We start from the raw sequence: 12,846 nt of genomic DNA on the forward strand, positions 1-12,846 counted from the left end.
AAACTTTTACACACCTTGATGTGATGCTATACTTAAAGGACCACTATTTCAGCATGCAAACTTTCCATAAACTGTAGTTTCTATTAGCTTAGAATCCCCATTGATGATGTCATTGGTGTGTTGACATGCTGTTTTCTGAACTGTCCACAGCACACCAATGAGACACAAGGTGAGTAGATGGATATTGTGCCATCTAATAATGAGCATTACTAGAAATGATATGATGATAAGGTTGAAAATGGATGAAGTGCTCCTTTAAGGCTGTATAGTCTTAACTTAAACAGTCATGCGCACTAAAATATAGTTAATGTAGATGTTTGCTATGAATTTGTATGCTTTACAATCAACTAGGCCTACAGTATGCAATTCATACTCTTTCATATTTGTTTTCAATCTTTGCTCTATTAGTTATGAACTGTACCTTCTTTGAACTTGTTGGCATGCTCTGTTGAGACAAAAATGTAAAATGTATCTTCTCCTGTAGCAGATACAGTAGAGAACAGGTCAAGGACATAGTGAGCCAAAAATGCCATTGGTGATACTGCCTGAATCCTCTGATAAGCATGATTCACATTATTTACAGTCATACTGGAGTCTCCCATACTAATTACTGTAAGTGAAAATATTACTTTAAGGATAGATAATAGGCCAGGGTAATGTGTTTTCTAGAGCTGACAGAAATTGCCATAGTAACGTCATTCTGTTGTTTCTGAAGTTCAGGGTTTAATATGGAAGGGATTCCACAAAATAGAATTGAACTCTGGGGTTAAACATGGCCTTTCAAACAACCTAAATTAGCTGATCTTTGATGCAATAGTGGTAGCCAAGACTAATCTTGTGCTGGGAAATTGGAGCATAATATGTAACAAACTCTCATCCCTCAAAAACTGCTATAGAGAATACTGCTACTCAATACTGCTTTGAGAATACTCTCAAAGCATTTCACCCTCAACTGTTGTTTACTTATCAACTGAAGTATACTTAACAAGGTATCGTATTGTTTCCTTTTTCCTTACTGGTTATCTTTCATTCTGATTTCAAAATGTACCTGTCCAGATAGAAGCTATGCTATCCTATATTAAAATTGTCTCAAGGGAGCACCGGCCGGCGGGCCGGTGGGCAGACGGACGGACCTCTGACATCACGCTCATGTCACCATGGCACAAAAGGGGGCATGCCCATATATGGGCATATATACTGATGACATCAGGGATCTCCATATATGGGCAGAAAAGTGACAAGGACCGACATACACAGAGATCTCCATATATGAGCATAAAAGGGACTCTACATATATGGGCATAAAAGGGACAAGGACTGACAAATCCAGAGATCTCCATATATGGGCATAGCAGTCAGATCCTCTGTGCAACCTAGGTGTGCGGCCACATATATAATAGGCCGAACCTCTAGTTTCATTATATACGTATATCTGAAACTCAAACACTTGCTAAAAACAAAAATCAATCTCATCACTCAATCTGAATTTACTTTTGAGTTCCTGATGACCCTGTAATCCAGGCAGCTCCTGACTAAGAGTTTTATTTTTAGGTGTGCCATGACCCGAGGCAGCACTGTTTTCAGATGACAGTTTTGCTACTGCAATGTGATGTAATGGAGGTAGGGGCGGGACTCCAATAGATGTTGTGATCCAGCTTAAGTTTCAAGTCAGTCAGTCAGTCAGTCAGTCAGTCAGTCAGTCAGTCAGTCAGTCCCTGCCAGCAGTCAAACAGGTTTACTGAACACCTTCATCATTAGGCTCCCTCAAAGCAGTGTAGAGGGAAAAGAGACAAAAAAAACAAGACAAAACAAAATGTAAGCAATTAACATACACATGCCTGCATACTTACAGTAGCCTACTTACACAAGTACATTCCTGCTTAGTGCTCAAAGACAGCATTTGGTTGAAATGCATGGTATGTCCAGAGCTATTCAGTGTGAGATAAACATACATACAGTACAGCGTAGATTATTTCATAATCACTTGTGCAATCTTAAAATATTTCAAACAGACACTCTTTGTGGTAGTTTTAGGTGTGGGGGCAGTCTGTTTTGGTTGTGTAGAGGTTTGACTTGTGTGACTCATCTTCCAACAGAAACAGTAATGATGTTTTGTTTCGATGAGGGTGAGTGTTTGTCTTAGTTCACTGTCTCACTCCTCTTATAAAATGTATCCACTGTGCTATGAAAGGTGGGTCATACCAAAGTCAACACAGCTATTCAATGAATTGTAATATGGGCCAAGGTTTTGTATTATTACTTCAGTCTCAAGCTGACATACAGCTTTGTGAAAGCCTCAAAGCACGCTATAGCACCTGTTCTTAAAATACAGACTAAAGTGGCAAATATGTTACTTGTGTCAGAATATATATATTTTTTAAAGTAGACTTATAACTACTCACATAAACCCCAATATACCAAATTTGACTTCAAAATGCTAGGATGAGATCCTCTACTTTTAAAACACAGTGATTAGAATATGCCTCAAAGCACTCACACAGTAATCATGAGTTTGGGATCTAAGATTGGTGAAGCACTAACTAACATGACAAAGGGGCGGCCGTAGCTGAGTGGTTAGTGAGCCCGCCTAGGCCTAGGGAGCCAGAGGTTAGTGAGCCCGCCTAGAGAGCCAGAGGCCCTGGTTGCCCCAGGTACGATTCCAGGCCAGCCCAGCAAATGTGTCAATGAAATGAAATTTGTACCTGAGCAAGACTCTTAACCCCTAATTGCTCACAGGCCCTCATTGGAAACAAGACCGCAAGGACTTTCATGAACGGACCTCTTAAAGGAATTATCCTTATCCTTACAAAAGATCACACCAGGCTAAATGACAATAAATGAAACCACACAACTCACTGCTGTCATCTAGTGGAGAATAGTGAAAGCTATTTTTTTGTCATCTAATTCCAACACAGCAGCATTCAATGTGGCGCCTTAGTATTCTTGTTTATTTAAAACGATACCTGTTTCTTACTTCTGTGAAATGTCAAAGTTCGTGTTTTTCTTGCAGTGTTTTGGTTCCTGGCATCCAAATGAACTCCAACATCTCCTCAACTGAGAATTCTACCACATTCTCCAAAGCAGCCATGCAGTGTTTCTTCCGAGTTTGACATGGTCTGGCTGAACTCTGCAGCTAAAGCACCTCAGAGGGTTATATTACTCCTGTTACCCAGTTCAAATAAAGGATGGTTATGATAAACATGTATTTCAATATACAAATATACCACATCAAGCGTTTATTTGCAAAGAATGGCAATGTTCCAACAAAGGTGAAGCAACGCCAGCAGCACACTTCTGAGTCAAACGTCTCCCCCACACTGTCTGAGAATGCCAGCAGGACTCGTTTTGTTTGTTGGGGAATTCCTTCCTTTGTTGACAGCAATGTTAATCTATTAACTATTAACATACAAGAAATATGGCATAGGTATGAAACACAATAGAGGGGAAAATAATGGAAATAAATAATTGGACTTTAATAATTGTCATACATGATGAAGGTGTCTGCAAAAATTGTGGAATTCAACTGGACCTGTAAATGAAGCCAGGCAGACAAGTGGAGTAGTGCCTGCTCCCTGATTCAGGTGTCAGATGTCCATGACAGTAGGCCAGTGTAAATACCAAGCTCACACTCATGCCAGCTGGTGATACCTGCTGCTGTGCATCCACCTGTTGGCTCTGTTTTATTTGATATGAGTTCCCCAGGGGAGTTTGGTAATTGATCACTTCCTCCTCTCGTGTCTGTTTTACGCTTAGCAGGGAGTGACCAGCATCTGAGCCATTGACACCAGAATTAAATGCAAGTCTAAAGTCTACCTAACTTTTCTGTATTTTGTTCCCTTTTCATCATAGCATTAACACTAAAAGCTGATTTTCTGATTTGGCAACAGCAAAAGCAATAACAATATGATTTCATTATTTGCATGTACCGTACTGTATGCCTCCACCAATCCAAATATTAAAAGGAGATGTTTCAGGAAAACATTCAGTGTCATGGGTACTTGTCCAATGCCAAAATATAACAGATAGATGCTCTTAATTGACAGTATGCAATGCATCCTATTTCAGTTCCCTGAAGTGCTATGAGAACGGCCTTGACTATTTTAGAATAGTCAAGACATTTAGGATATGCCTTAATCCATAGTCACTGCCTTTAAAAAACATAACGCTCTGTTCAGTTTGAGTGTGTAAGTAAGTAAGTACATTTTATTTGTATAGCACTTTTCACAGAGAGGACTCACAAAGTGCTTAATGTACACTGTTACTTTCTGTGGGGGGTTATACAGAATAATATTATGTGAATAGTCTGGATTCATGCATCCATGAGATTTTGTCACTAAAGCCTGAGGGATCAGAGGAGGAAAGGCAGATGGCTTAGACTGACTGAGGTCACAGCTCAAAGGTGGGTTATTTGTGAAAGTCAGTGACAGCTCTTAGAACACAATAATCCAGCAAAGCTGATATTCTAGATCCCGCACTGTGTGCTGGCATAGGCCTGTTAGCATAATTACCTTTTTTTCATGTGGGACATAATCCGTCATCCATTTACCATGGTTATCACAGAGTGTCTAATGGAGTCATGAAGAGATGTAATTGCTACCGTTCAGCCGTCTTCTTTTTTTTTCTTCTTCTTTTTTTTCACACAGATGATTATAAAGTCGATCAGACGGAGAAGAGTATATATTTCTCAGCCCAGAGGATCAACTTGGCCTGAGTTCTTTGGAAGTTTTTTCTATTGACTCATGTGCCACATCTATGTTCTAAAACTTTAATTGGAATTGTCAATCTGACTCCAGCTGTACATAGCTAGCTTGGAACTGCAATCCGAGTTGTCTGTAATCAACTTAAGTTGATAATGGTTTAGAGTGTAAAAATATGGGAACGATGGGGTGATGTTTGGCGTGCTGGTGCCTCCCACCTGATAAATCACAACCATGGACAATTACACAGTAAAATCCTCAGTTCTCAGAGTTAAATTAACACTGAATTGGTTTTACTGTGTACTTTTGAATGGCAATTAAAAACATTTAAGCATGATGTAAAGTCAATGTGGGTTTCACAAATGCAGTTTGAGCAGGTCATAGTGAACCCAATGCCTTATTAATGAGCTTGTGGGAATGAGTGGGAAAAGCACAGTCATTTCAGCTGGTATTGTCTGTATTATGTTTCCACACAGCCTGCCTTGTCTGCACAGGATGAGCCACTGACCTCTGTCACTTTCTAGCAGAGACATTCACCATGAGCAATTTGAAAACCGTACTTATATAATGTGACGTATTATTTCTAATGGGATTGTATGATCAATGACGAAAATACTGTACTACTATTTCTTGGTCCCTGGACCCTGCTGGACTCGGCTCGGAATGGAACGGGACATGTGCCTGTAAGTGATTAGACCAGACATGTTTTTTGTCTTCAAGTTAAGATATCAGTGTGTACTTAGGTTTGGCTCACATTCACATGGAAGCAAGCATGCACGCAAGCACGCAAACACACACACACACACACACACACACACACACACACACACACACACACACACACACACAAGCACGCATAAACACATTTGACTAGGCAGTATTTCTGTCAATGCAGGGTTGAATTTCTTGTCCGGAATCTTTTTTTATTTCATTATACGGTGGTAGTAGTCTAGATTCTATTCAATCATATTATATTATATTATATTTGATTGGGGCAACTACACACACAAATCTGAAGATTTAATTAAAAAAAAGACACCAAGGGTCACAGCTTACAATCATACAAATATATTTGTCATTTTATTGAATAATATTTCTTAATAAGACATTTCCCTTCAATTCAGGTAAGAGTTAATGTAGAAATGTACAGGTCTGATGTGAAACTCAAAGAGAGGGTGAATTGAGGGTTCTTTTGTCTTTAGATACTGAGGAGTCATCTCTTAAGATGAACAATGATGTATGCATGCTGTCCACATGGACATGTTTGTATTTATTGCAGACCACGAGTTTGTCTTGGACGTCTTCTAAACATCTTTACAGTCTGTTAACCTATTGGTATTTTCCCTTCTTAGGTTGCAGGCTGATAGTTCTCTTTGTATATTGCTGGTCTTAATACCTGCATCGTTGTTTTCTGGAGTCGTCACAAATCCAGTTAGTTCCTGTTTACTTCCTTTGGTTCTCCTGAGGAGTCCAACAATTATTGACGTGATCAATGTGTTCTTCTAAGTCCCTGGTAACACTAGGTGGGGCCTTATGATTCAGCCCTTCTCTCAGCAGCTCACTCTGCCAAGGCCCGTTGCATTGTCATGTATGGCTTATGTTCTTCTTTTTCTTCTTCTTTTTTATTTATTTATTTATTTTTTGAAGATTTCCATTGCTTTCGGAAGACAAGATAGCACTGAGATAAAGAGAGTCAACAAGAGTAGGGTTAAGGGGTTGTGTGATTATGATAATTTGTTCTTTCTTTTTTTGGAAGACTTCTGAGTCCATCAAGGTCCTAGCTAGAAACGACTGGGACGTGTGTTGGCATCGTGAGTCATTGATCTAGCCAGCGAGCTTCGTGTTCCACTTTGTTTTCTCTTGAGCATGTCTGTCTGTCATAGACACTCACGCACGCACGCACGCACGCACACACACACACACACACACACACACACACACACACACACACACACACACACACACACACACACACACACACACACACACACACACACACACACACACACACACACACACACACACACACACACACACAGAACTCAGTCACACAGTGGGGTTCAGTTCACAGAAGGGGAACATCAGTATGCTGTGGGTACAACACTACTGAACAGACACAAGCACATCAAACCACTACTCTGCCTGGAGAAACATAACAACATAAAACAACAAAGAATTAACCACATGAACCCTATAGCATCCCCATTCTGGGGCAAAAACATTTGGTATAGAGTGAAAAAAGAAACGGGCCAAGTACAGACCCGCCCCCCGCCCCCCCCCCCCTGATATAAAATACTGAGCCTTCTTTTTTTACCCTTGAATGACATTGTTTTGATTAGATGATTAGAATTTGAGAATTGTGGTAAACCCTCCCACTCTGAACATGATTAAAAATAGTATCACAGTAAAATCCTCTGTGTTCATTTTAGTCTGATACAGTAGGCTATACCCTCTCTGGTTTACAAATGGATAAATGAATACTGAGGATTTTAACGTGCAGCAGCTATTAGATTTAAATAAAAGCAAATCAAGACCAACATTTCCGTTACCATATCAATTTAGCATATTGATTAGATTTAATATAATCAATATCCACAATCCTCAGTCACCACTGTCCATTTCAAAATACATCTGGGGTTTAAAATAATGCTTGGATTTATAGAGAATTATTTAAAGAAACAAATAGTCAGATACCCTCCTTTGCCCCTACAGTTCCACAGAGATTATTTTCTTCCTCTTACAGTACAAAGGGACAGACAGAGGTTGCTAGCAAACTAATCTGTAGTGGAAGTCAACTTAAAAAGAAGTTAACCAGTCAAATTATTCAGTGACACAAAATGCTGTCCCGTTTATCTGAATTATTACATTTACATTTAATAATGGTCACCTGTACTGAATACTGTCATGTACCATAAACCCCTGTTGATAACATAAATTCAGTTAAAACAAACTGCCCTACAAAGCCAAAGTGCAAAGCCAAAGTGCAGTAACTACGCCTTTGTGATTTTGGGGAGTACACAATTACCTCAAGAACAGATTTACAATTAGTGTAATATCACTTATATGCCGATATCTCATTTGGCTGACCAGTTGAATCACTTTTAAACCCATTTTCAGGGTTTTTCCCCCCCGTAGTTACTGCACTTTGGCTTTGTAGGGCAGGGTTGAGATGGACCTCACTGTTTACTTGAAGTGTTGTTCATAAAGCAATGGCAGGGCAAAATTAACTCATTGCACAGGCATTATACGTACATTACAATTTCATCTGAATATGATATAAATAGCCTAATCTTAAGAAGTGTAGTGTAGGCCTGCCCTGGTGTATAAAGCCTGTGTGAAGATCGGATTGGGAAACCATTACCCCTAGTGTGAAGCACCATTGAGGATGATGGGCTGGGATGTTCGGATACTTAAAATTAACACCCTTGCAATCAAACAAGGTGTCTGGCTTGTAGCTCACATTAGGACTGGCTTCTCAGCAAGCAGCCAGTATCGTACTTGAGATTTGTCATTAGAGGGAGCTAGTTATACACAGCCATTCTTTGGAATTTGAGATACACATGCTGTACATTTTATGTGCAGCGAGACCACACTATTAGTGCATACACAAAAGTGAATTAGGTCCAGATGTAATTTGGTGTGGACAGTTTTGTTTTGTTTCATTTTGAGACAGCTGTGAGCTATTTATTTATATCTATGGCACCTGTGAAGTAAAGGGATATAAACAACGAAACTTGTGGAATGGAAAATTACCTATAGAATCATGAGCTGAGCTCACTTTTCTCTCACTGTGAAGTAGTAGGTGTTTTTTTGTATGTGTATTTATAGCAACACTAAATGTGTGGTGGTGTTCTGTATATGTCATATTTATGATCTGTAGTAAATGAAACATATTTGTTCTTTGATGTCATGCTGCACTATGTTTAAAATGCACTGTCGATGCCTTGTGATACACTTCAAGTCAAACTGCAGCTAGTGCAGTTGTGAACAGTACATTAATGCTTTTTAGTGTAATACTTATTATTATTATTAGTAGTAATTTTATTATTGGTTTTGTTTCCCATTACTCCCATAGTTTTTATGTAAAGAGAAGGATTCCCTGTTAGAATGATTACATCTTTTGAACACCTAGTGAATTCATGTGTTTTATATTCTCTATTTGTTTTATCTTCTTAATTATTTCCTCATTTAGACATCTTTGTAGCAGGAGGTGTTGAGGTGTGCAATTTCTGTTTTAATTTACGACTCATGTAGTAGCTGATGCCGTTTCTGTATCTGATTCTGGACATGGAGATATTCAGCATATAGTGTGTGTGAGGCCGGGTTCTATGGAAAGGTACAGTATATACCCCTGGGGAAATGAGGGAACTACTTCCCCCACCTTTGTTGTAGTCTGCAGCCTTCTTCTTCAAGCCCATTTTATAGGTAGAAGTCAAACAGCCCTCTGAGTTCATTATCAAGAAACATGGTTTGTGCTCCCTTGTGCACCTAATGGGACCTATTGCACTCATCACCAGGCTATCCCTGTCAGATTGTCTTTTATTGGGTCTGTCGATCACTATCACTCTCTCGCGCAGCCCTTTTCACTCCCTGCTTCTCTGCCCTTTACCTTTCTCTGCTTTACACGCACACTCACCCACACACACGTCTTGAACACAAAATTAGGTCATTATACACACTTCACTCTTACACACACACACACACACACACACACACACACACACACACGCACACACACATGCACACGTGTTAGAACTACACACATATGGGCCGAATAGTGGACAGAAGGTTAATGGACCGTAGACGCATAGGACACGCTCTGGCAAGATTGTGCGGGAAATGGATTATAACTTCAAAGCACACATGAGGGGCCACGTGTGAACCACAACTGTCCTTGTATTTTCCATGTCACTACCTCCATGTGGCCTCTGGAGACCTGCTCTCCCATGAATTCACTCTCTCGCTAAGGAAGCAGATCTGCTCTTTTTGCTTTCGCGTCACACTTCAAACAGTGAAAGTGACATCTTTTAATGCCTCATCTGGTTTATTTGAGGACCGTAGAAATGACATTCAGTAACGAGACTAATTAGCCTACTATTCACTGCTTTACAGTCAGTGATTCCAACTCACGACGGCCTTCGTGACACTTTCTTAATTAAAGTCTTTACCACTCAACTTGCTACATAACATACGTCACATACTTTTTCCGTCTCAGATTTGCTTAAAATCCCGTTCGTCACACTCAACGCGAATAAAACTCTGTCTCACTTTCTGTTTACATCAGACGAAAACTTTTCTTCATGTGCAACAACATTTCTCTCTGCCTACATTCGGTATCAGGACTGTACAACTTACTCAGACTTTCAACATTTCAACATTACAATATAACAGAGTGTTAGACAAATTGTCAATAACTGCATTGCATTTATGGTATGATGTTTTAGGGTAATATTTAGCGGAAAACATCATTAGTGAGCAGCTAATGACAGAAAACATTTGGTCAAGGAAGGCTTATTTGCCTTAAAGTTACAATGCTTACAATGCTCACTTGCTGTCAGTCAATGACATGCCATGAGGCTTCCATTTATCGAAAGGTCAATAACATGAAAAAGGTTACCAGCTTGTATGCACAGAGTTTCAATTATTGTGTAGCACACAAGTTCCCCACTGTACATTTTTCAGGCACTTGTAATTTGGAAGGTATGTGCATGTGTTTGTTCAATCATCATTTTATAATCACTTTCAGGAACTATAGGAGCTATCAACATAACAAAAATTTATTTTAGTTGTGCCTTCATATATATATATTTTAAATGCTCTCCTCTACTGTCATTATTGAATCCCCTGTCATAAATGCATATGGTGTCTATTTGTCTTACATTCTGTATTTCCACATGCTGTTTAAAAATCCTGCTAAGAATCCAGCTTACCTTAATGCCTATTTCCCATGAACATACCTTAAGAACATACTATGTCTTCCTTTTCTTTTTCCTACATGCTCTTACCTCCTGGATTATTCTCCAATTCCCCATACAATTCCCGACATACTTTCACCCTCACTAGAAAACATTAATAAAACCACCTCTTCACATTCTTTGACAATTCTCAATGACAAAGGAGAATATTTGTGCCATGCAAGTGCACCGGGCACCCACAGGGATATAAGGGTATTTTCAACATCAGCCTGATTAAACTGGACACTCCTAAACAAAGATATTTTAGTGCTCTTCTTGAGACAACAAGGAAGTCACAAAAAATATGTCAGTGTTCTTCACTGCATCATTGTGACTTAACATACATCGACCACTCTGTGTGTTCACTAGACTAGACAGCACCCAGGTCACACATGCTCAGTAGACCCCCCCCCCCAACCCTGACAGTACCATTGCCATGACAACATGTTACTACTGCATGCAACTCAAGGTCAACCAAAGGGACCGCTCCCATGCTGTATGGCTGTGAGCAACCACCTTTTACCAGGTTGTGTCCTCCTTTATAAGGTCTGTAGCAAAGCTATATGAAAAAGGACGTGTCCCAAATATCACCTACTCACAGGGAGACGTCTCAAAGACAGTGTGCCATGTCTCTTTCTGAAGTTCATGGACAGCGCGTTCCTCTCTATCCACACACACACGCACACGCACGCACACGCACACGCACACGCGCACACACACACACACACACACACACACACACACACACACACAGACTCTAAAGCCACATACTTTGCTGAAAAAAGTTGTTTTAAACATCCATACGGCACAAACACCCATAACATCCATACGGCACAAACACAAACCGCAGCAGGCACACACACACACACACACACACACACACGCACACGCACACGCACACGCACACGCACACGCACACGCACACGCACACGCACACGCACACGCACAAAGAAAGAAAGACATTTTGGTGGGCGAATCCTCCAAGGTGATTGGATAAGGCTGTTGAGTGGATAAGCAGTGAGACATCTTTAGAATAGTAAGTAGGGGCTCCAGCTCACAGCCCACTTCGGCTTTGATGTTCACTTCAAACCCAGCTTTATGTCGACAACACTTTCCAAGCAAACCACCACTGTCTCAGGTGTCCCATGGCCTCACTGGTTCTCTGAACTGGGTTCATGCAATGATTGATAATTACCACCACCACCCAGGTTGGTGAAAAAGGCTGGCAAGAAGCCGTCGCTTGTTCAAAACAGCATTCTTCACTGGGTTTCAGCGCTTGTATCAAGCTTGTTCAAATATCACAGAGGTTTCATTAGTTTTACAAAGAAATTGAGGAATTACTTCAGCAATTTAAGTTATCTTTCAATGGCTCGGCACCCTTCTTCATGTTCTTTTGATGTTTGACTCAGAGGGCCTGTGGCTTTGTTATGTCCTCACATTCCTGGAGGCAGTGGGCACTGGGGTCTGTATGGACCCCCTTGGTCTGTGCACCACACAGGTAGTTTAGAGCATCTGTCTATCTTCTGCTGTGAGCCTAACAAACACTAAATTGTAATAATATACTGATCATCATGGTCATTATTTTAAGTAATTATATTGTTAACTTACTGGTCATCATTATTACCATCATCATCATCATATTTATATTTTTTAGGAAACTCAGGGTTCCATACTATGTAAGGATAAAACTTTTTTTTTATCAGGACCCAGTAATTGCTGGTGGATTTTCATACCCTTCACACACATTAAAGATCTGATGGAACAATACAAACTAATAATAACGTTTCGATTTTGATTTCAGGTAGTTTTGGAGGCAGATATTACAACTGATTATTATATATTTTTTTGCCTCAGTGAACTACATTATGTCTTGGTGATTGGCTGGTGGGCAGAGGGCAAAGGTCACCAAGGCTACGGCTGTGTGAGTTTTGAGAGAGCGACTAAGATGACGAGTGAGCTGGTGCTGCCGTCACTCTCTCGCCACGTACAGATAAAACAAAATGCGACAAATTGAAAAGAAAGCAGTGAGGCGTGGGGGGTTATCCATTTGTAACTCTGAGAGGGTTAATTGAAATCAACAGCGAGCAGTAACAGGGAATACTGAAGAAGCCTGTGAATGAATAAGATGAATAAGAAAAGATATGCCACTGGTTGTCAGAGGACGCAGAGTGTGGAGCGACGACAGAGCAGTGAAG

The sequence above is a fragment of the Gymnoscopelus braueri genome (assembly GCF_963280865.1).
Source record: "Gymnoscopelus braueri genome assembly, chromosome: 8".
NCBI classification, from domain to species: domain Eukaryota; kingdom Metazoa; phylum Chordata; class Actinopteri; order Myctophiformes; family Myctophidae; genus Gymnoscopelus; species Gymnoscopelus braueri.